At 33.2% G+C, this 24,626-nt stretch overlaps 1 protein-coding gene across 1 annotated transcript in view; it reads left to right on the top strand.

Annotated features, from left to right (window-relative positions):
- Positions 1 to 24,626, top strand: part of PACRG (parkin coregulated) — a gene marked incomplete at its 5' end in the record, with an annotated part of 213,898 nt that overhangs the window by 22,481 nt on the left and 166,791 nt on the right.

Below are 24,626 nucleotides of genomic sequence, written 5' to 3'. Positions count from 1 at the left end.
GAAGGTATCTTAATATTTCAACACAGATAATGAGTGGTAGAGGAGAAGAAGAGACTGGAGTGAGTTGTTCCGTTTGCCAGAGGTCAGGAGTCAGGAGCTATCTGTTTGCTTGTTCCTTTAAAAGAGCACATAGGAACAAATACTGTGTTAGTTGTAAAGCATACCAAAATTAGGAAATTTCAGATTCTACATTGCCTCTGGTATCCTAATTACTGCTTCTTTGTGTGTTCATAGTGTGCTATAATTTTTAATAATGTTAGAGTAGCTTTTATTATTTAGTCTTAAGGATAAACTCAGAAGAGATAGAAATGAGATTGCATGCACACTATTAAATCTGCTGGGTTTACATTACTGTTTCATTTTGCAACATTAAAATCTTTTGCTCTATCACTGTGTTGACAAATGTGATGAAATCTAAACAGCAAATATCTGGGAAAATAATATTTTTAAAATTTTATATATTATGTTAGACGCATTTTATTTCAATTATTTCAATTAGGAATGCTAAAATTTATTTGATCAGAAAATACTGTTGGTTGCAGGAAATAACCAATAATGTTTAATATAGTGTATATCTATCTTTATCATTGTTGTGTCCATGCAAAGTGCTATGAACAAAAGAAAATTTAGATAATATAATAGAATTCCTTCTATCTAAAACCAGTGTAACTCCCAACTCATTATGGTGATGCCTACCCTTATATTTGCATCCTTTACTGTGTGCAAATTGGACTTACAATTATCACATGATAATAGTTGTCAAATTTGCATGTTCACTGCATCAAAGATTGCAGATTTCTTTGTAGCGTAAAGAATTTTTCCATTTTTTCTAATTCTCTTCGTGATTCATACTATTTTCGCTATAAATTCTCCTGGCTAATCCTGTTCACAGATCATGTTCTGTTTCTGTTTAGTAGGTCTAAAGAGGCAAACTGAGGAGAGAAAAGCTTCTGTGAGTTACTTGTCCTTTCTTATGACTTAAGCCCTTCTGACAGTTTTTAATATTGTCGCATTTTCCTTCAGCCTCTTCAATTTGCAGGATGTTTGACTTCCATCTTACTCTGTATGCAAAAGGGACTCCTTTAGCACATACTTAAAGAATATGACATGCATCCTTGCTTATGCTCTCTTAAATGCTTCCAAATTACTTCTTTGTTGTTCCAGCTTTCTTTCTGCAAAAATATTTTGTGTTTTTAAACCTAGTTTCTAAAGCGGGAGAGAGAAAGCCAAAGAAACTGTGAGCAAGGCAAGGTCATAAGAAATGTTAAAGGAGCTGAGATTATTGTGGTGTTGGGTACTATGGAGGAGAATACAAAACAGTAGGAAACTCCAACTGGGAATTCTCCATGTTATTAGAGCAATTTGTTTTGCTATATTGCCACTGTAAAAGTGTTTAAACTTGCCCTTAAAGGACTCTGTAACATACCAAAGGGCTAACTAATCAGGAAAACTAGGGTGCTGAAGCTCTATCTGTGGTTAAAATACAGAGTTGTAAGATTTCTAGCTAAATTTGTTAAGGCTGGAGTATATTTAATTGTTTTAAATGCATTTGTTTTTTGAAGCTCTATCCAGAAGTAATGCACATAGGATGCATTTATACTTTGCTCTTTACTGTACTCTTTTTATAGCTATCAAAAAGCAATAAGTAATTACTGTTAAAATCAACAGGTTTTTTCCTTCTGTTGCTTCTCTGTAAATTGAAAACTATGTGATGTATATTTATATTACAGCTTGAATGAGAAAAAGCAGTTGTTGAAATCCTCACTTACAAAATTAAATTATGTGGGTTTTACAAATGTTGATTTTTGAAAATCTCATATGCAGTCTATATGGTGAGAGTTCATAGGGTCTTAAATATAGCTATGATGAATTCTTATGTAAACTTTTGATTGACTGAATTGCTAACTAAATGATAAAATAAATTTTCTCTAAAAATACTACTTCTAAAAAGAGGCTACTGAAATGAAAAATAAGCAATAACATTTCTTTTTAGAAAAGCTATGTTATATTTTGAAAAAACTGAGCCTTGACTAAACTTTCATTAGTTATATCTTTATCCTCCAAATGTAGATAATTTCAGTCTTTGATCCACTTATTTTGAGAATTCTGACTTCAACTTCTATTTTTTACCTCATCAGACACATTGGAATGTTTTAATAAAAAAAAAATTGTTGATGTCTTGAGCTATTGTTCCAAGATTAGTTAATAGCCCTGAATAACTTTTAAAATATAAGTGTGAGCTTGTATTTAGGGCGGATTCCCCCAGGGTCTCCACAAATCCTCACAAGAACCCCAATGTTGGATTGTTTTTCACTGTTCAGAGCTGAAGAGAATTGGAGGCTTTCAGAACTGGCTATCATGAGTAAGAGCAATAAACTTGTTCATATATATCTGTAGATAAGCTGGATTTTTTTTTTGAGCTATATCCTTTCAATTTTCATCCTCATTTCTTTAAATTAAGATGTTAACCACATAAATTACTGTCAAAAAGGAATATAATTGAGCCAAATATGTATTTATATTTGTGTAGTTCTTAATTCTATGTGATATTTTTATTGTAAGACTACAAGTTAAGTATATATGTATATATCTGATTTTCCAAGAAGGCAAACATGTACATCTCTGTGTTTGAATATATGGTATTGCCTTAATTTATAAAGGTTACAAAAGTTAACAAAACGCACAATGACAACTACACAACTCAAGGCTTGAGACATATGATTGTATCTGGTTTTGAATCACTGGTTTGGTTATATTATTGCTTTGTTATGAATAATGATTTTTTTAAAAATGAAATGTTCTTCTCATATTTCACCGTCTCTAAAAAATTCAAAATAAGTCTTGCAAGCATCCTTAAATTAATATTTTTCACTTTCATAAATACTTGTTATCTTGAGGGTGCTAAACAATTGACTGTTGAATAGCTTTTTCTTTTGATGTAACATTCTTAGGTGAAAAAATAAGGATTATTTAATTAATTCTGAATTTTGCTACTTCTAATATCTTAGTGTAACTATTCTCTTAGCTCTCCATGAGAAAGAATAAACTTCAGTAACTCTGTAAATGTTATTTCAACTTGCTGTTTTATAGCAATTCTTCAGATAGTCATCCAGACAAATCTGTTCTTGAAAGTGTCTTGAAGGCTAATTATATCCTATATTGAGATGCATGATATGTCAATGAAAAAATTGTAAATCAGGACATAATTATGAAGTTTAGTAGATCTAGAAAAGTACAAAGAAGAAAATTGAGCATTTTTTCCCTAATGCAGTTACTGTTCTTCTTCAAGTTCTGAGGTTAGTTTAACTGGGGTAACCCTGGTAGATTCATACAAACCTATGAAAGATTAATGCTGATTTCTATAGAATATTTTATTTGGTAAGCTGCCAAAAATATACAATTCACTAAAACATTTCCTGTTAATTTGGTGTGGCATGACATGACTTATTCTCACATATAAAATGTCATTGTAATCATATGTTACTGGGATTTATTCTTCCCAATCCAGTCACAGGAGAAATATAACTGATTGGCACTTTTCCAACAATGAAGCCCTGGCCTTGAGTCAGGTTTACCCTGTGATGATGATTGTACAGCATTTCTCTTTCAAAACCCCTGTGGTTTTGCATTGCCTCTTGAGCCTGGTGCCAGCTGTTTGATTAGGCATTTAATCATCAAGAGGCTTTGCAAATCTCAATAATGGGTGTGGAATGCAGCCCTGAATTTTAGGCTCTTGTTCCCCAAGGAGGAACATAGAATCCACAGCTTAGTCACTAAGCTCCCTGTATAGCATCTTGAGGATAGCTGCCATAAAAGGATGAAACTTCTGTTCTGACTAGGTGCCTCCTGCAATAGGAAATGTGAAACATATGGTGTCATACACTATCACATCAACTTATTTTTGTCATCTTTGGCTTACAAGTGCAGGAAGGTACCCTCATTCACTTGGAGTTGAAAGATTGAAGGGTCTTCTTCAGAGAATAATCAGTTATCAGTATTCTTTGAACAAATGAAGTTGGGACTTGCTCATGTGCCAGTGCTAAGCTGACATCCTATAACTAGTTAAGCTAGTGTTTAGAGGCTTTTGGCTTAGACGTGTTAAGTCTAGGTTGGATTCTCCAGAAGAGATTCAGGTTTACTTCTCACAAGAGCCTCCATATGTACATATATATCCTTAACCTTTTATACTGCATTCATGTCAAATGGGAAAGTGACAAGAATGGAAAGATTTCACCTTTTACATTTGTGAGGAGCTGTTTTAGCATGACAAATCACCAAAAATGTAATCCTTCTTTTGGGGGAATGAATATGATCCCTCTTTTGTGAACACTAATATAATTTTTTGATTACATAGTACATGAAAACAGTTTAGCATATCTAGATCGAAGGCAAGGGAGGAAAAGGAAACATTGCAGCAGGAATAAGGCTGTTGTGGCCATGCAGCTTTGAACATGCTAAAATACATTTTTGTTAGAAGAGTGGTGACATTCTGAAATGGGTGCAAACAAATTTACTCGCTTTATTACTTGAGTGTATTTCAAAGTAGGTTTCTTTTATCTCATCTCAAAGCCATGTTAATATTTATTTGCCACTCAGTAAAATTCGAACTTATAACTTGTAGTTGAAAAAACAGGCCAAATTTTTGCAGCAGGTTTACTATGGTATTTTCAGCCCCAAAATGTATTCTATCATTCTCAATTTGTTAGATACTTAATACTGCAAGAAAAAATGTCAAAATATAATTTAAGTACAGTGTATGTTTTTATTGTTCTTTAATTTGAAAATATACTAATAAATAATTCTCACAGCAAAATTACTTGTGAACACTTACATTATCAGTTATTAAAATAAATTACGGTAGTGTTTTCTATTGATTGCAAACAGAAATGTCATTGAGAATATATACCATTTTAGAGCTTGGTTGGATGTCATGTCAGGAGAGTCAGCAGTGACTACTGCATTTCCCATGTAATTAATTTTTATGAATTTCAAGTACATATTTGAAGGTAGTTTAGTAAACTTTTTGCAGTAGGAAGATGCAATGTGATGCTAAAAGAATTGTAATTATTTTTTAAAAAACCAACCCAAACAGCATGCTCTGTATAAGGTAGATTTTAAATATTATTGCAGCTATGTAAGCCAAGTAAGGAAGTCTACAAAACAGAGTAGAAAGAAGATTCTGTAATGATGAGCTCTCAGTTTTCTGAGCACTTTTTTTCCTTTCATCCATGTTGTATTATAGAGCAGTATCATCAGCAAACTGATGCCAGTAGCCTTCAAGAGATCATGATCAATCAAGTTTAATAATACCTACAAAACAGTCTTTCTCCAGCATGAGTGGACTTATGAAACATTATCATTTTATTTAAAAAACATTATCATTAGGCTTGGAGTAATCAGCATAGCAAAGAAATTAATGAGGTGTTTGTTTTTGTTTTGCAGTTATCAGTAACACTGAGAAATCAACCATTCCTCCTGAATTTTGATGTTTGCCCTAGAGGCTATAGAAAAATCAATTGTATTTTAATTTATATTATTTTCCCAAACCTTAAATGCCCTTGATTAATAACAATATATGCAACAACAAAGAATACCTCTGCTTTCAATCTGTTTCAAAGATCATAGAAGCAGTACATGTTAGGACTCTAGGATGTTTCCTAGGGATCAAGAAATCTGTACATTTCAAAGACTGACCCATCACCTTGAAAAGCAGCCATGAAGGAGAGCTGCAAATGCAAGACCACTGTCAGGTAGACCTGTTGTGGTGCTGACAGGTCTCTGATATAAAACCCAATTTACAGTTTAAGAAGCACATCCGTTGTCCTTCTGATTTTAAAATATAACGTACATCAGCAAAATTATAAAAGACAGTGGTTAAGAATTATGAAAGTCAAGGGCTATTTCATATAAGAAAGTCACAACCTTTTTTGCATATTACTGATTAAAATTACAGTGAATTTTAATATTCATTTGCATCTTTATTTCTTCCAGAAAGTTGAGAGTTCGCATAAATTGAACTTTAATCATTGTATTTCGACTTGTATTACATTGTTTGGATTAGTCAGACATTCTGTTACGTTACTATGTTACGTTACTCCTTCGTTTAAAGGAGTTGAAGAGGTTTTTGAAAGTGTGGATAATTTTACACAAAGTGGTGTGTCAGATAACACTACCAGCCCCCCCCCCCCCAGAAAACTAAGCCAAAACCAACCAACCAAAACTACAAAAAAAAAAAACAACAAAAAAAAAAACCAAAAAACAAACAAAAAAAACCCAAGCCATATTTTTCCTAGCATTAGGTTTAAGCTTCATCTCTATTTGTAATTTGGAATAGAAGAAAAATTTTAAGTTTTCTGTGTGAAGAGGATCTACTGTAGGGCCTTCTACTTAAGAAAGTTTCAGTTCTTGAAAAATGATAGTTTAAGGCATTACTGAATAGTCAATAAAAAGGAAAAGCTTTTTTTTTTTTACTTGATTATTGTAATGGACTTTAATGTTACGTTAGATAACCTAAACAAAACACTGATTATTTTACTGTCATATCCACCAAGGCTGATGGAGAAATAATATTATGGATTTCTAGTGTGAAGGCAGCTTTTACTCTTTAGAACAGTTTCCAATGTTGTCTTACTTACAAAATTTTAAAATAGATGTTTTAACTTTGCCTGTATTTGATCATACTTTTTTCTTTATTGCTAGGTAGAGTTGCTTACTATATAACTCTCATTCTGCAGAAATACTGGGCATAAGATTGCCTGAGTACCTTTTTAAAACTTAGAAGTTCCTTAGGAATAAATATACTGTTAGTTTCATATTTTTCATGTGCTTTTGGTATTTCAAGCATTTGCTCAGTCTGTTTGTAAAGTATTTGCATTTCTTTAAACCATTAGGCCTGTAAATTCCAGAAGGGCTCTAAAATCTTGTCTGCAGTTTGGTTTAGTTTACCTTCTACCGGTAAGCATTTTAAAATCATTAATCTGTGCTCTGATCAGTGAACTTAAATTGTTTTTGTTTTGAGATTCCATATAAGATAAGAGACAGCAATCCAATTTTTAAAGTTGAGATACATTTCATTGGTATTTCTAAATTCTCAGAAGAGCTTCATATGAAATAATTTATGAAGACACAAAATAATTGTGATTTCAACCGATTGGCTCAAAATCAGTATGTTCACTTAATATGTGTTTGCTATTATGGTTTGTATTTTCACTTAACATTTTCTTGTTCCTTGAAGACAGGGAGATATTATCTCATCTAGTTGATGTATAAACAAAATTAAGTATGTTTAAAAGAACCGAGAAAAACACTTCTTAGCTATGTAATCTAAATCACATTTCAAGTATGTAGTCTCTGGTGAGATTCTTCTTTAACTCATGATACATATAACTGTATCAGTTTTAATAAGAACACTATAAAAATTTTTATATAGGCTTATGTACAACGTACTTATCTTTAGGTTAATTGCTCTCTAAGAACTGCTCTAAAAAAGTAAAAGGAGCCTTGTACCTGCGTCTGAATTTAGCTATCAGTAGGCAGGCCCATGTAGTTAGCCATTTTTGGAAGTAATTATTGTGATGGTGAAAGAAGGTCATCAAGCCCAGATAGCCCTTAATTTGAATTTTACTAAGAATTACAATAAAACAGATATTCTTTTGAGGTAGGTTTTCTTTGTTGTTGTTGTTGTTTTTGCTTGTTTAGTGTGTTTTGTATTTTTATTTCTGTGAAGGTTAAATATAATAGAGCGATTTCAGAATTAATGTACAAGATTTCTATTAAAAAAAGTTTAATTTGGAACATTTTTAATTTCATGGAAATTTTTAAAAATCTTTTTTTTCTAATAATTTTTTGCAAGGAAAAACACTTTGAGTGAGTAAAAAATTCTTATAGCTTTTAGATTCAAAGGATTTTAATGCTAAAAAATAACATTTTCTTTGAAATTTCCCAAACAAACTGTTCCTATAAAGCAAAGTTTGTAATTTTCAGTTAGTTATAGGCTGTTTCCTGGTGATAAAGTTACTTAGTTTTGTGATTTCCCAAGGCTTCCATACATGGCTTGTTTGAACTATTGCAAATGTTCCAGAAAATGTATTTTCTTATAGCTCAATGTAAGGTTATAAAGTCTGCAAGCATAAAATGCAGGCCAAATGTGCCAAGTAGGGTCTATATGATGTAAAGCAGGGATGGAAAAAAATTATCTATCATGAAAGTGGTAACAGCAGTGGTAAGCAGTAGTGAGCTCTGGTCTTGTATATAATGGACTAAACAAGGCCTGTAGAGATTGTATGTAAAGTCTTTTGTTTATATGTAATGTCAACAGTTGGGAAAAGGTCATGAAGATAAACTCTTGCATTACATGTAAATCCATTATACTGCAAGGCATATTTAAAGGGAATATTTACCTGGTTTTGTTTTCATTTGGATTTTTCCAAAGTATAATTATTCTAGAGTAATTATCTTTATGTGAATGCTCCCCTCCTAGGTGTGTTTCCATATGGACCTAAGGTGAAAAAACTTAAAAGAAAAAATTGTTCTAGACTAATTAGTGCATAATGAAATATTTTGGAAAATTTCCAACTCTAGATGGGTGTTAATGATGTACCCTGCAGACTTGGTCCAGAGCCCATTGGATTTAATTCCCCTTGCTTCAATGAAATTTCTTTCAAAACTACTGAGCCAGCTTTTAATATTTACTGGAGTAGATAGAGTTCAGGCAATTAGCAATTTTGAATAGGATTTAATGGGGCATTCAGATGATTTATCGAGCTTTCCAAAGTGTTACATAGATTGAGTTCCTTTGTAGTTGTCTTGTTCCAGAGAGGAGGGAGACATCCCTGTCATTAATGTGTGTGTGCCCTGCAGGAAGCATTTCCACCAGCTTCCAAAAGCAGCAGTAAATCCTCCTTTCTGCAGATAGGGTTCTATGAGCAGGTGAACTTTGCTGCTGCCTAGAAATCTTTACTGTTTATCTTTTTTTTTTCTCCACTGGTCTTCATTTTGCAGCCTCTCTGCTTGTGCCATGTCTCCTGTTCATGTGACACTAGAGTAAGGTGATTTGGCTTTCTAAGCCAGCAAAAAAATATTAACGTTTTTCCCCTAGGTTAGTTTTCTATTAAGTTATTCAGATGTATTAGTTCAGGGAGCACTCACAGGCACATCACCCTGTAAAAGTCAGATGTTGGGGATGTATGTCAGGCACTGGGGAGTGGAGGAGAAGGAAACTACCTTTAAGCAGTGGTGAGATCTTAGATCAACTTGTTGCTTAGGAATGTTGTGATAGCAAAGCCACTATTGAAGCTTGCACTTGATAGAAATCCCTCAGAAATATACTGGGAGTCATGATTTCCTACTTCAGGCAATAGAGCTAAGGCTCCAAAGTGTAGGCTTTTCTATAATCACATCTAAGAATTTAAAAAAAAGGCCTGTTAGGATTAGTTCTTTATTAAACCCATTATATTTAGAATGAATTTTTTATCCTCCAGAGGGTTCTTGATTATTTTTTCCTTCTTTGTGATAAATTCAGTTTTTACTTGGTGAACTATTCAGGTGTATTGGGCAAAAATGTTCAGGTTGTGTGTGCATGCACTCTCTCCCTTTTTCTTTCTCACTAAGTTTTACATTCATCATAGTTCCTTTGTGATGTAGTTTAGAATATGATTTATACTGCACATAATATCTCTCTTTTATTCTCTGTTTTCATTATCTAGTTAAATACTTACTTTTTTATTTTTCCATTCCTAAAGCACTAGGATACGTAGACCAGTGTGTTCAACATCGTATAGTATTTTCAATGTCATTAACTAAAAGTAGGAAAACTATTACACTGATAAGCATTTAATTTATTTTGTATCTCTTCCCTATATTTACTGTTTCATGGATAATCAATTTTTTTTTTCACTTTTGTCTCTATTTCTCAGAAGGTTAACATTCTCAGTATTTTCTCTTTTATTACTATCAGATTATTTAAGGTTCTCATATTTTCTTTAGAAATAGCTTTTTCAGAAGAATGTTAATCTAGTTATTGTGTTAGTTTTTACTGTTATCTCCCAGTCATGATTGGATTTTTGGGAATAACCCCAGGTTAGATATTCTTCCTTTCTAGCATAATAGTACCGTTCTTTTTCTGAGCTGTTTTCAAAAAATCACTGTGAACATTTCCAGTTCTTGTATTTTTCCTGTGAAAATGTAATTTATTGTTCATTAATTAAAATGTCTTTAAGCTGTTCTACTAAACAGGTGTATATTGCAGTACTATTTCAGTACTCCATATTTCCTTCCTGCTTTGACTACAGCAAGCCCCATGGAACTAATGAATCAATGAAGATGTAGGTGGAGAAGACAAGGCATGGATCAATCATACCACAGTTCTCCAGTCTTGAGTGTTTTTCAGAACACCACATTTCAGGAAGTTTCAGTCATATGGCATCAATAATAATTACTGCAATATTTCTGATTCTAAAAAAATCATTGCTTTTGCAGTGTTAGGGGAAGATATTCTTCCAATTTGAGCACTGGAATTTTCTTCAAGGAAGTGGTCACAGCACCAAGCCTGACAGAGTTCAAGAAGTGTTTGGACAATGCTCTTAGGCACATGGTGTGATTCTTGGGAATTGTTCTGGCTGGACTTGATGATCCTTACAGGTCCCTTCCAACTCAGCATAATCTGTCATTCTCTAAATTTAGTTGCAACTTTATACTGCATTTGCATTGGAGCAAAGATTTGTAATAACATATTTGATTTTCGCAATAATTTGTTTCTCAGCATCAAATATTCTGTGCAGTCATGTTCCTGAGTTTATTCCTTAGCATGCAGAAATGCTAAGGTGTTAAATGCCATAAAATTTTACTAATACTTGCCTTCTGGATCAGTTTCTTCCTCTAAGTGAAAAGAAAGCAAGCCAGAGAAGGGGAAACTTCTTTGTTTTCTGAGATTGCCTTATCTATATGGCTTTAGAATCTTTGAAAATTGTGCATTACTGTACTATTCTTAATGGTGTAACTTTAAATTCATAGCACATTATCACTAGACGCCATAGTAAAAGTACAGGATCTGCTGATGACATTGTACAACACCCTTTCTAAATGAGAAGCTCAAGGTTATTGTATGTCTACCTTTAAAAATCTTAAATCTTAAAAATCTTATCTTTTGCACATGATAGAAATATTTGAATATAATTATTTCACTGAAAAAGAAGACTACAGAGCTTGGTGGAATATTCTGGCAGAATATTCTGAGAAAGCTATAGAAATGGTATGGAAATATCCATCATATAGTGATAATTGCTAAAATGTGACAGTGATCACAAGGGTCCCAGGATGAGGGAAGAGACGAGGAAGTTGACTCCATGTTTCAGAAGGCTTGATTTATTATTTTATGATATATAATATATTAAAAACTATACTAAAAGAATAGAAGAAAAGATTTCATCAGAAGGCTTACTAAGAATAGAAAAAGAATGAATAACGAGGCTCAGACTGACTGAAACACTCCGAGACACTAACATTTTATTTTCTTGTTGTCTTTGTCCCTATGTGAGAATATTTTACTCTGATTCAATTTTTCTACAGTTTCATTATGTTTAATCCAGTTCATAGGTTGACATGATACATAATGACCCTCCTGGGGCTGAAAGAGAAAACACATGAGAAAAAAGAATGCAAATGTATCATTAGAGTTACTGAGGGGTAATTTCTCTTTGCATAACTTTTAAGCAAACTGAAATAACTTTTGGTCTTTATTTGACCAAAAGTTGTTATGTCTGTATGAGGTGTAGTTAAGATTTTAGATGTCAACACTTTCAGTAGTTTTGAAAATAAGTTTTACCTGTCATCTACTTCTGTCATTGCTCTAATTTTGCTTTCCTGAATTCGCTATGCAGTTACTCAGTATGGTTTTGATCTTCACAGGACCTTTAGCTTTATGAGTGCATTCTCTCTTTTTCTTCTTATCTGTTGAAACTGGCAAATTCACTAAAAAAGTGTCCAAAGAACCATATTTTTTGGCATTGGCTTTTTACAATTCGTTTGGCTAATTGCACCTTTTTTGCCTTTTTAATTTTTTTTTTTAATATACGTAAACTTTGAAGTTTCTTCCATATTCTTTCAGTGGTAGATTATGTTCCTCGAGTGTTTAAAGAAAACTGGTTTGGAGTTTTTATGTAAGTGCTCTTGATTTTGCTTATCTGGTTGCCTGCTAATGATCCTTGGGATGGTACTTGTTCTGCAACCCATCTGGGGATGCCGGGAGAGCATTTATGGTTTTTTTCTGCATCTCAGTAAGAAAGGCCTGACAACAAAAGATATGCTAAAATAGCTATTTTATTAGGACAGAATAAAATGATGAATACAGATAGAAAATAAATTTTATGTCCTTTCAGATGCTTGGAACCCTCCTTTTATTCAGCATTGAACTGTCCTCAAAGTGGATTTTCTAATAGCAGTTTACTAGGTTTTCAAAATGCTGATTTTTATTATGTACATGCATTTTTCTGTTTATTTTTTTGAGCAATTAGGACTTCATGTTTCTAATGAAGACATATCTAAAGATTTTAATATATGGCATCTGATATCTGATTTGTGCCGATATCAGCTGTGATTAGTTTGATAATCTCTTATAGCTTCTTTAATCCTTTCAAAGACCCTTTATTGCAAACTCCAGCATCTGATATCAATGTTTTTACTAAGCCAGTTACAATCTGGCTTAATTTTGCAAATTAGTTTTTTTCTGATAGCATGCTCCGCCTGTGCATCTTTGCAGTTTCTTTTTATGGCAACACTGTATAATCCTAAGCATCTTTTGTTGAGATTTTTTGAAGCTGTGATTTTTACCAATAACCATATGATTAATTTCTTTCTTCTTTTATTACTCACTGAAAGTATTTTGATTGATAAATATAAAGCAAAAAGTGACTGATTGCATAAACGTGAAATTTTAGAGCCTTGTTTTTTTCAGGAATAAAGGAAATAATTCATAGCAAGGAATTTGCTCAATGAGTTTAAATGAGTTTACCTTCTTGTTGTTTCAAAATTGTTTATGAGACTATCTGAATTCCCTCACTTTTTTCTATTGTACTGATTTGTTGTGTAAATATTTGCAGCAATTCGGCAGTGTATTTTTAAAGTGGGCATTTGGTTTATAATAAAAGACAGTTTCAATTAGATAAACCTTCTAAGTAGTCTCTTCAATCCATCTAAGTTAACCATCTATTGGAAGACCATCTTTTGTTTTGAAAAAGAAAGTATAATTGGGAGCAGAATCACTACATTCAGGACTTTGAAGAGTAAGTTACAACTATGACTATTTTGAAATGGAAAATAAAACGGGAGATTGCAAGTACTTGGGCACATAAAATGCAAAATGAAATATTGCTGGAGATTTTAATTGTTGCATAATTTTCATCTACAACAGTCTCTTTGTTGATCCTCAGGTCTGCAAAGAACTCACTCCTGTGCTTATCTTGTTGTAAGCTGAGTGAGTTCAAGAAGAAAAGATGGATGAAGCCTAATGTCTTACTACTAATTTCCAATTGTCACTCTTCTGGGGTTTCAACTTCCTTTTTACTCTTTACTGGAAAGAGCATTTTTTCTAACCAGAAAAAAGGAGAAAACTATGAAAATTAAAATAAATTTTGCCATGTAGAAAATGATGTTCAAATTTCCAGTTGTCTTTCACTATCCATGTTGGCTTACTGGAAACTGGATTCTCTGACAGAAAAAAAATGGCATATGTAGCCTTGTGACAGCAAACTATGCAGTGTTGTTCAGAATAGCCAGATGCCTTGCAGTCTTTATTCTAGTGTCCATATTTATATCTAGCAGCAAGATGGACATTGAATGATGATTTGTTCAAATGACCACCAGGAAAATTTCTGAGTATGTTGAAAAAGTAAAAAGATTCTAAACTGAGGGGGAACGTCACATCTATTGGAAATCTGTTTTCAATGCTTCTTCAAACAGTTCTTCATTTTTCTATATTGGAAAAGCTTTTTTCATAATCATGAAGGCTTTTTTCTTTTTCTTTTTTCCTTTTTTTTTCTTTTGTTTTTTTCAGTTGTAGGTGGAAAAATGATATGGTGAGATCGAAGGAAAATAATTTTAAAAACTTCCATGTCTCAGAGCCATAGTTCTTGTTCACTTATGTTCATGGAAGAACTGCTTTCTGACACGCTTTTATGGTTTTTTTGATTGATTCGCTTAAAACTTATGTGGAGTAAAATTATTCATATTTCTGTTCTGCCACTTAAAAAGCTACCTCCTTTTCCCTTAACTCCATCTTACAACTAGATTATGTTAACTGTGGTTTTTTCTATCTTTTCTATCTTACCTCAAGAGTCTACTAGGTTCCAATGGAATTATGCTTCGTGATACTGAAAATTGAAACTTTTTCTGGAATTTTGTTTTTCCTAACTATTGGTTGATTACTTTAAAAATATTTTCCTTTATGATGAAAACAACAGAAATGTTTTTCCTTTGGTTGGCATAGTCTTTAAAGAATGATTTCTATGTCTTGAATTTCAAACTGGGAGTTTAATTATCTAAGAGATGCTGTTCTGAGAGGGTGCGAAGATATACAGAATTTGAGTAGACATAAGTAGCCATGTTAGGAAATCAAGCCCCAAACAAATAATTGAAGCAATTGATAGTCCAAGTGTGTCTCAGGAAAAGAGAGTCTGAACTTTCTGGCAAAATGTAAATTTGAATAAAAAAGTACTTAAATCTCTTAAAGAAAAAAGCTTTATAACCAAGGATTGCATCTAGTAGCACAATAAATAAATGCTGTTTAATCTGAATTACAGCCTAGGTCACTTGCATTCTCCATCACTTGCTGCACTGAGATTTAATAGCAAAGCCTCTAGGGCAAAGTTACTAGATTAAGCAGCCTGTGAAATTTCTTTGAGCCATAGAAAAATACTGTGTGTGAAACCAAGAATTTGTGCTATGTTTAATTAAAGTCCTAGCAGTCTGATAAAAAAAAAATCGGTCTAGATAAGAAGATATTTGCACATAAGCAAATTACCCAATTATTGATGCTTATGCCCAATAGGAAAACTATTGAAATTCATACACACAAGCTTTGTAGTATCCGTGCCTTAAAGTGATGTTGTGCTCACCCTTCTAATGCATTTCTGGGTTCTGAAGTCAATGGGGCTGTTCCTCCTTGGAAGAAACAGATCTTCATCCCAGCTTTTTTGATGGGAGGAATGTGATGTTTTGCTGATGACCTTTTCCCCATAACCAGAAGGTTCCCCCTGGGTATGTTTGGCATCACATTCATATGTTAGCTAACACAGTTGACTGTTTCTTCATTGTTGCATTATATCCAAATTTACTATAAATTACACGGTTTGCAAATTTTATGTACTTGTTCTTGTCTGATTGGGAGGTGTTTAAATCTATCAATATATAATCTTTTCTATTCTTTATTGTCCTTACAAAGTGGGGATAGTGATTCTGTAATTATAATGTAATTATAATGCTAATGATATTAAGCATACAAAGAGTATGATTACTTGAGACTCTGCCTACTTTCTAAGAAGTTTAGTGAAAATAAAAAAAGATTTTTTTTTTTTTCTGGATTGCATTGTTCCGTGTAATTGTAGCAGTTTGTTGCTCACGGGACTAGATTTTCTGATGCACTCTCGTCCTCCTTAAGGAGCTGGTAGTCAATAAACAAAAAATGTCCAGTGAAAGTTTCATATTGCTAATTACCAACATTAGTAAGTAACTTGTTTATCACTCTAGTCTAGAATGTATACTTTTCAACTCTTAATGTGCATAGTTGTGAGTTGTGACGTTTTTAGAACAATTACTTTTGAATAATGTATGAAGACAGTAATATTTTACTTCGAGGTACCTGTACAGTATTGATACAAATTTGCATTTGGGAGTTTTATTAATATTTTTATTATTAATGCCCTTTCCTAGATGCTATATTGAGCAGTTTTATCATTAATTTATTTTGATTTTTAAATTTTTAAAAATTTTTTTTATAAATTTCAGAAATACATTTCCCAATAACTTGTGTCCTGTTTGGTACCCTGGGTGTCAAGACACTCATCTTTACTATAAAAATCTTAGATTTTTTCAGTTATAGGACTGAAATATATGCATTTGGGATATGGTTTTAACTAAAACAATGTTTTCAAGGGTTCTAGAACCACATATGAGAAATAAGATTTAAATAAATTGATTAGAGCAGTCCCATTGGAACTAGATACCTTCATTCTAATCCCTGCTCAGAATACCATATCTACCAAGTAAAACTGCATCAGAATATGCTAGGAAATAGCATCCCAATATATTGAAGTCCCATATATAAGGAATTCTCTTTTTTCTGCCACACCACTTCTGTAAGGAGTCTGTACATAGTAAATTAGGGGTGTCAGTTTAAACTGAATTGAGTATAAATGTGTAGGTTACAACACAAGAAAATTGGATAAATTAGACATAATTTGACTGAGAAATGCCATAATGTCTAAAAGAATAATTTTTATTCTGCGCATTATGGATACTTTTCAGTTTCTTCTTAGTAAAAATGATCCTTGTTAATTTTTTAGAATCTTCAAATTATGAAGAAATTGAAATTTTCATTAAGTTTTATGATCACTATCTAGGTAGTTAAGATGAAGTCTACTTTGCTAATAATATATGCTGAAGATGCCCTGTTTCTGTCCTTCGAGTTTTACCCAGGAGTATCTTCATGCTTCCTGCTAAGCTCTAAACTGGGGAAGGAGGGGATTCTGCTCCTGTTAGCACCCTAGCAGTCAGCTGTGGAGATTGAGGAGTATAAGAAGAGGAAATAATCATGATGAGGAAAAGAAAATATGTAGTTGGTCATATTTTCTGGCAGAGGAAGAAAAAAACTCTGCATCTGCTGTGGAGATGCTTTGAGTGTAAAGAATCGAATGAGCTCTCAAACTTTTAAAAACCATGTTTTGACTAGCTAGATAGAATATGCCTTCCTGTGCAAAAAAATATTCCTGTGAACCATAGAAAAACTTAGGTCAATCTTCTGTATTATTTCAAGTCTAAGTGGAATAAAAGATGTATGCAATAATGAAAGATGATGCCTAGCTGAATCTCTAATCACATAAATATATAGGACAAGAAGGCTAGCAGGAAAGCTGCTGAAGTGACATTTTAAGATATAATTATCTTATGTCGAAAGAAACTGAGGAAATTACAGCTGAAGCAGTTGGACAGCCTATGGCCGTGAATGATCACAATGCTAAAAGGAATCTGTGTCTCAGATTCCTTTCCAAAATGGAAAAAAAAAAAAGCCCCCAAACCCCTGTCAGTACTCTCCAGTCTAATCAGCTTACTGAAAAGAGAGAGATTTGTAATATTTTAAGACATTTTTTGGTAGCATGACAGAAAAAATGGAGCACAAAAAACAATAGTAAGATTTTAAAAAAAGGGGCAGGCTTTGACATTTAACAAGAGTTAATCTAGCTGTACTTCACTATACACCTGAGACATCATGATGTCCAAAGAGTTATTATCAACTCCTTCCCAAACAGTCTATTAAAGAATCGTGGTAAAATTCACAGTACATTACTTTCTGATACTTCTGAAGAAAGCAGTTTCAGGAAAAACAAAGAGGGGGCAGGGCTTCAGGACGGTCTTAAGGAAAAAAGCTATTAAATAGAGTTTATGCCATTTCTTAAGTCACAGCACACATAAATGGAACAATTCTAAAAGAAAAGCTTAGGACATGACACTGGATAGTTTATTTAAAACTTTTCACTGATGATTAACAAATGTCAGTGTATGATTGCCAAGCTAAAGAATATGAAGATGATAACTTTATGTAAGGATTTTTTTTAACTTAACAAAATGGTCCCCTGTATCTTCCAGACCTCAAAGAGACCACAGAATCCTCACTGCCCTGAATATGCAGCAGATTGTTTTAGCCTACAGTAACAATGCTGTATGGATTAAAGATGCTGCATAAGAGCTTCAGTATGAGGAACAGATATAGTCAATAAATAGAAATGGCAATAGGATCATACAGAGTAATTTTTTTTTTAATATTTCATATATTCTGGTCCAGATTAATATATTTCCATGCAAATTTAGTAGACTTCAATAACAGTATAACTTCCAACTGTTCTGAAATTATTAACATCAATAATATCAATTAACATCAATTAACATCAATTAATAACATCAATAAAACTTTATCATTACTTTTAGGCATGAATAATTATATTTCAGGTAAAAGGGTTGCAAACAAACAGTCTTAGGTAGTTTTGGAGATTGACACAAAATATTTGGGGAATATATGTTACTACAGAAAGTGATTAATCCTGCGTTTGCCAATATGAAAAGCATTTAAAATAACAAAATTATGAAAGTAAGAGCATTGTGACTTTTAAAAGATACATTTGTGCCTTCACAGTCACAACCCAGCTACTGTCAGCATCTGTGAAGAAATAGTCTATGAGAGCTCCTTTTCACTTGCATCCTACAAATCTGACTTCTTATATGAGACAAAATTGACTCTTTCACCAAGGAAAATTTAACTCTTCTTGGGAGATTTTTTTGTGCCTATATGCCAAGCAGACAAGCAGAGATTGTTAAAACGTTTTCAACTGCATACAATATGAATTAAAAACTATTTGTTTCCTACTAGTGTTCTTCTTGTGACGGAATGATTTGAACTTAACATCAAAGAAATCAATTGATCAGTTGTCCCTGCAAAAAGGACAGATATCTTTGCAGGTTAATAAATACTTTTGTGAGCAACGGTAGCACTGAAAGTAAAGGAACCTGCCCTACATTTAAAAAGCTATCAGTGAAAGTTTAGAAGGCTTCCAGATCTGGTGCAATTGATACACTAGAAAGCTTTGTGAAACTAACAGAGCAAGACAATATTCATCTGGACTGGAAGGAAAGAAATATATTAGTAGAGAAATATAGTAGCAGTTGTCACTCTTCTCCCTTCGCATCAAAGGAATTGTTTGGCAAAGATCAGGAGAGAAATTTGAATTATATTAAATAATTACATTTTATTCCAGTAGAGAATAAGAGATGAAGGACCTTCCAAGTACAAAGTGTTGTAGAGCAGTTTATAACATAGGCACATCTGTCTTATTGAAACAGCTTATCTCTTCCCCCGTCAAAAATAACATTTCTTGAGGTGGTGAAAGTAATTGTGCATGCAGCTTATGTCTTACTTTCCATAGTGTCTCAAGGCAATAACAAGATATAGTATCTTTGTACAAAATCACGTGTTTAATTTTTCTTTCAAGTGGTAGTGCTTTGGAAGCATTTGTAATGTTTGCTGACCTATCAGTAGTTTCATTTGGGGGTCGTAAAATTGATTTTTCTCAATTTGACTTTTGAAGTTATGAGATGGGCTTTGATCTGCTGTCCAGATTTGTGGAATAGCCCCAGAAGCAGCTTCTAAGCATTAGATGTGGCACCATTTAAAGCATATCAAGAGTGGCACATTTGAAGAATAATCTCCCTGTTTTTGGATATAAAAAGCTTTTATCTGATACATGTTAAGGGATCGTGTTCTTTTGATATTGAATGCTTGTGATATTGATGTTAAATAAAAAGAATTAATGTGGAACTCAGCAGTACCTACTGGGACATCTCACTATGCCTCTCCTGTCATTTGAAGTTTCTCATTCAGTTTTTGGTATGACTGCATAACAAAATCAAAACATGATTGCAGAATGTATTAACCACCTAAGTCAGTTTAATCAAATTAGGATCAGTAAATTAAGAAGAGCAGGACAGGCTTTGCTGTTTATTACCAGTCAGAGCAGATTCTCTTGGGGTTGCCTTGATGAGGTTCTGATTGTTAACACTTGCTAAAATTCGTGTTTCCAAATCTTTAGTACTGCTACTGTTTATTTGAAACTCTGTGGATATTTCCAAAGACTATTACCATCCTCTTGTTCTGTTGGTAGGTAACTGCCAAAATCTTGATGTTTTCTCATGGGTTATTTATGAGATTGTTTTGATGATGGGATTGCCTGTGTTACCAATGTAGAAACAAGTAAGGTACTTTTGTGTGGGCTGACACCAAAAGCAGAAACTGTGGTTCATAGCTTTTGCACCTCCACCTGTTTATTGGGCATGAGTTGTACCTAGGCAGTGTTTTCTCAGTGCCTGTCCAGCCAAGATAAGAGCTTTATCACACTATGAGGATGAGGACGCTACGGTTGACAGTTCAAGAAAAGTTTTCGGTGTCAACATGGCCCTGAATAGTGCTAGGTATATTATTTGGTCTTTATTTTTGAAAACTCCTTCTAGCTTGAGTATTCTTAAACTATTGCATAGTTTGACTTATTTCATATATTGCATTTTGCTTGACATTGACATTAGGATTTGGCCACAGCTTCTGGCACCAGTACACAAGGAAATGAATGCTGATCTTTCCCATGGCAAAGAAAGTGGATTGCCAGATGAACCATGCTGCATTAGCCAAGTTTAACACCAGTACAAGAGGAGGATGAGACAAAGAGTTTGTCAGTGGTTATACAAACATTTCCTTAATGCTATGACCTTTACATCCCCCTGAAACAGAAGAAATTAGTAAATTCTATTCTGTGGATACAGTGCAATTTTGTACACATAATTTTTTCTTTTAGTTTGAATACAAATGGGAATTTATGGTTTTATTTTGAAAATTTCATTCTTCAAGGTGATAATATGGCATTATATTTTCAAGGAAGCCTTTTTTAGGTAAGATAGTTGAATGGTCATATAACTTTTGATTCCTGTAGCTTCAAAAATAAATTTAATGAAATATTTTTTGTGACGAGAAAATATAAAAGGCTAGGGTTGAATTCTAATTTTCCTGTAAGAATCTTGGCAGACAAAAAGTGGAAATAATTTCTTTCTTCTAAATGCATTAGTCTGGGTTAATAAGAATAATCTTACTAAATTTTATTGCATCACTTGTCTTTTTTTAAAATACAATACATAAATTGTTATATAAGAACAGTAGGATCTTAGTCCAGTTTTTGTTTGGTGCAAATTGCTCATGAAACTAGTGTTAGCTTTCACAAAAATTGCCAGTTGTCCTATGTGGTATTCACATGCCCTCTGAACAGAGAGAAGCTGTGAGAGAAGAAGAAAAGAAGGGAAAACAGTTCTTATCTCTGCTTGCTGCTCCTGTTGTTGTGCTCATGTGGAATGTGTCCTGGAGATTGTTTACCCAAGGTGATTGCTTGATTGGATTCTGGTGATGGTGTTTTGACTCATTGACCAATTGGATCCATGTGTGTGTGTGGGGGGACTGTCGGCAGACAGTCACAAGTTTTCAGTGGTTAGTTAGAAGTAAGTATGATGTAGTAAAGTTACAGTATAATATAGTATAATAAAGTCATTAATTTGCCCTCTGATATCATGGAGTCAGATGCGCATCGTTCTTCCCAGACGTTGGGTTGCCCTGTAAATCCGATAGCCCTACACAGACATGTTTATGTCCCTGAGTGTGCATGGAGTTTGACGCTCAGAAAATGAACAAAATTCAATCTTCAAATATTAATCACTATTTAAATCTGGCTTAAAAAATTTTTCTTAGTCATTTTACTAATGTGCCAACACTGAAAAGTTTAAGAATGCAACCTGGTAAATGGCTTTCAATGCCCATGAATCAATGAAAGAAATATGGTCTTTCTCTCTTTTTTGCTTAATGTCTTGCATCTTTTATCTTGTCAGATAGTTCAATGGCATAGAATTACAATAAATTAGTTTTGCAATTATCAAACTCTTCAACTTCTCTTTGGCATTTAACGAACCTTAGAATCTGTTTATTGCTTCATATACTTCGCCATCATGAATATTAGCCTTTAATTAACTGGAACTCTAATCTTAATCTTTCTCACTATATTGCAATGAAACATTTTTATTAACTTGAAGAAGATGGTATTTGTTACTATTTTTCCAATAAATGGAATACTTTCAGAATGACCTTTTTATCAGTAATTATAACAATATAAAATGTAAGAAGGCAAAACTCATTATACCAAAGAAAAGCATTATCTGATTAGTTTTTGTGTATTTCACTTAGCTACATAAAATCACTGAGAAGCTTCAGCTGAGAGAGGCCTATAGAGATCATGTGGTCCAGGCTTAGATCAGGAATTGCAAAAAAGGGAAAGAGGAAATAATGCACATGAACTTTTCCTCAAGCAGATTGTGCACAGCTAGAATGATCCAAAGCAGTGTTTGCATTAGAGAATAGTGAGTGCTCCATGGTGGTCTCCCTAGTAATGAAGGCTGGAAGGAAAAGAAACTGTTTGCAAAAGGTAAGCAGTAGTGGCTCAGTGCAGCCACTCTAGCAAAGGTCTCATAAGCTAGGTTTGTCAGATACAAATGAAACAAGTTGTCTTCATTAAACAAAGGAGAGCACAAAAGTACTCTTCAATCATGCATTACTGTAAGGACAGTTCCATTGTCTTCCTCATTGCTGATACTTCTTTGTTCTAGACAGATGTTAGGCTCATTTCTGTCATTATCATTTCATTGCTTTGAAGTCAGTTGCTCTTACAGGTATTTAGAGGTTTCAGTATCTATTGTAGACCAATCTGACAAGAAAAGCATCTCTAAGACAAAGGGAAAAACAACAGCTCTCTCTGTTGACACTATTTTCAAGTATTCGGTACAGTGCTTCTTCTCCAGCTGTACACAGTACTTTGGTAGTTATACAGTGCAAGAGGTAGAGAGGGTAAAATAGTTCATATGCAAGTGGAGACAATAATGGCATGTAATACTGAAATGAGAGATATGATAATAGATGAAATTTATTAATGGAACCTCTTAATATTTGGGTTTAGGAATAATTATTTTTTTATTTTTTCATTGAAAAAATCACTATTGCATAATGAAATTTATAGTTGACATAATGTTTGGAGTTGTTATTAAAATAGATTTTAATCATGGTGTGACAGATACAAGTAGAAGCCTTTGAGAACTGATGTAATAGAAATGTAATTAAATATTATAGTAAAAAGTACAATATAATGTAACTAAAAGTAATGACAGAAATTATATTAATAACATTGAGCTAATAATCTGAAAAAAATACTTGCTGTGGCAGTTAATAACTATAAGATGCCAATGTGATGTCACCATGAGACTAAATGTAAGGCTGAGAGATCTACCAAACGGAATGTATCACATGAAAAATAATACTCACTGTATTTATGATTCCTGATAATAACGATTTAGTCAAGTTGAATGGATTCCTTTTTCATCAGCTTTTCCAGTCACAGCTTGAATGTACAGAAACTTTTAGTATTTTCAACATTGACTTTGGGCCAGGAGTTCCATAAATCCACTATTTTCTGCATGAATACATAAATACTTTTGTTTGTTCCAAACTTCTTACTGACTAGATGCTTTCTTTATGTCCCATGCTTTTACTGGAGGAGATAGTGGAAAATCTGCCCATATCACTCTCTCCATAATGTCATGATTTTATAGTTCTTTATTTTCTTCTTCCATTGTAATAATTTCTCACTTTAGTCTGTTATTTACCTTCAGTCATTGTCCTCTTCTGGACCTTTTCTAATTCTACCAGTACCTTTTTTGAGATGGCAGATCAGAGAAGGTTAAGATGGAGCTTCTAAGCCTTCATGTAAGGACAATGCACAACAAAGGGGTTTGATACCAACATACCTATAGTTCTTCTAGTATCTTTGTTCCTGGATAAAGAATAGGAAGAAACTTAATTAACATAAACATATTTTCTAGAAAATTTGTAAAGTGTGCTAGGAAAAGGCTTATAGCAAATTTACTAACATGAGTTGGGAAGAAGACAATGTCTGGTATCAAAGATGTAATTTGAGAGTGCATTAGCTACCTCTAATTATGGTAGTGTGGTAGAAAGAATTCAGATTGTATCTTATGTAATCAAGACAACATATTCTTTATCAATAATTTAAGTTAAAATCTAACAGTGACCTCTGATACTATACAGAAAATAATGCTTTAGAGGATGTATGTAAAACCTATTTGTAAATAATATACAAAAGAACAGAGGTGCTTTTCCAGTGGCCTCAAAGTTCAGTGACTGAGACTTGCTTAAATAAGAAAAGAAAAAGAAAAACACAAAAAAAACAAGTGAAAGTACTTACATTGGAGGCATAGGACAAACTGTTCCTCTGCAGAACAGCAAGTGGAGGTTTATTTACATTGGTTAGAAATGCTTTTCTTTGAGTATTACTCTCAACTGCTGCAGATGTGTTTACTAAACAGAGTTACAGCTGTGACTATCAAATTTATTTTCACTGGACATGGTCTATCAGGAACAGCCATATGCAACAATAGGTCACAGTTTAGTAGCCCTAGTTGAAGGAATTAATAGGAAAGTACAGTGTAGGCATATCAATAGTGGACTCCTCTACCTAGGCCAGTGGCAAATTATGTGAAAAGACTTTGGGGGTAAAAAGTGCCAAGTCAAATTTAGAGCTGAAGTTAGCAGAGTTAAATTACAGAATAGCCCAAATGAAAAAGAGGATGTTACAAATTTACATTCTGTTCACTGGAAAGCTGGATGTCTGCTAGAAACCAATGTAGGGGTCACTGAAGACAAAGAGAACAATACCAAATACTGGGTATGGTTTACAATCATTGAAGCTCTCAACTTTTTTTTTTTTTTGAAA

The sequence above is a fragment of the Fringilla coelebs genome (assembly GCF_963513975.1).
Source record: "Fringilla coelebs genome assembly, chromosome: 3".
NCBI lineage: Eukaryota > Metazoa > Chordata > Aves > Passeriformes > Fringillidae > Fringilla > Fringilla coelebs.
Note: the sequence above shows the minus strand (reverse complement) of the source record. Positions and strands in the feature narration are given on the sequence as shown.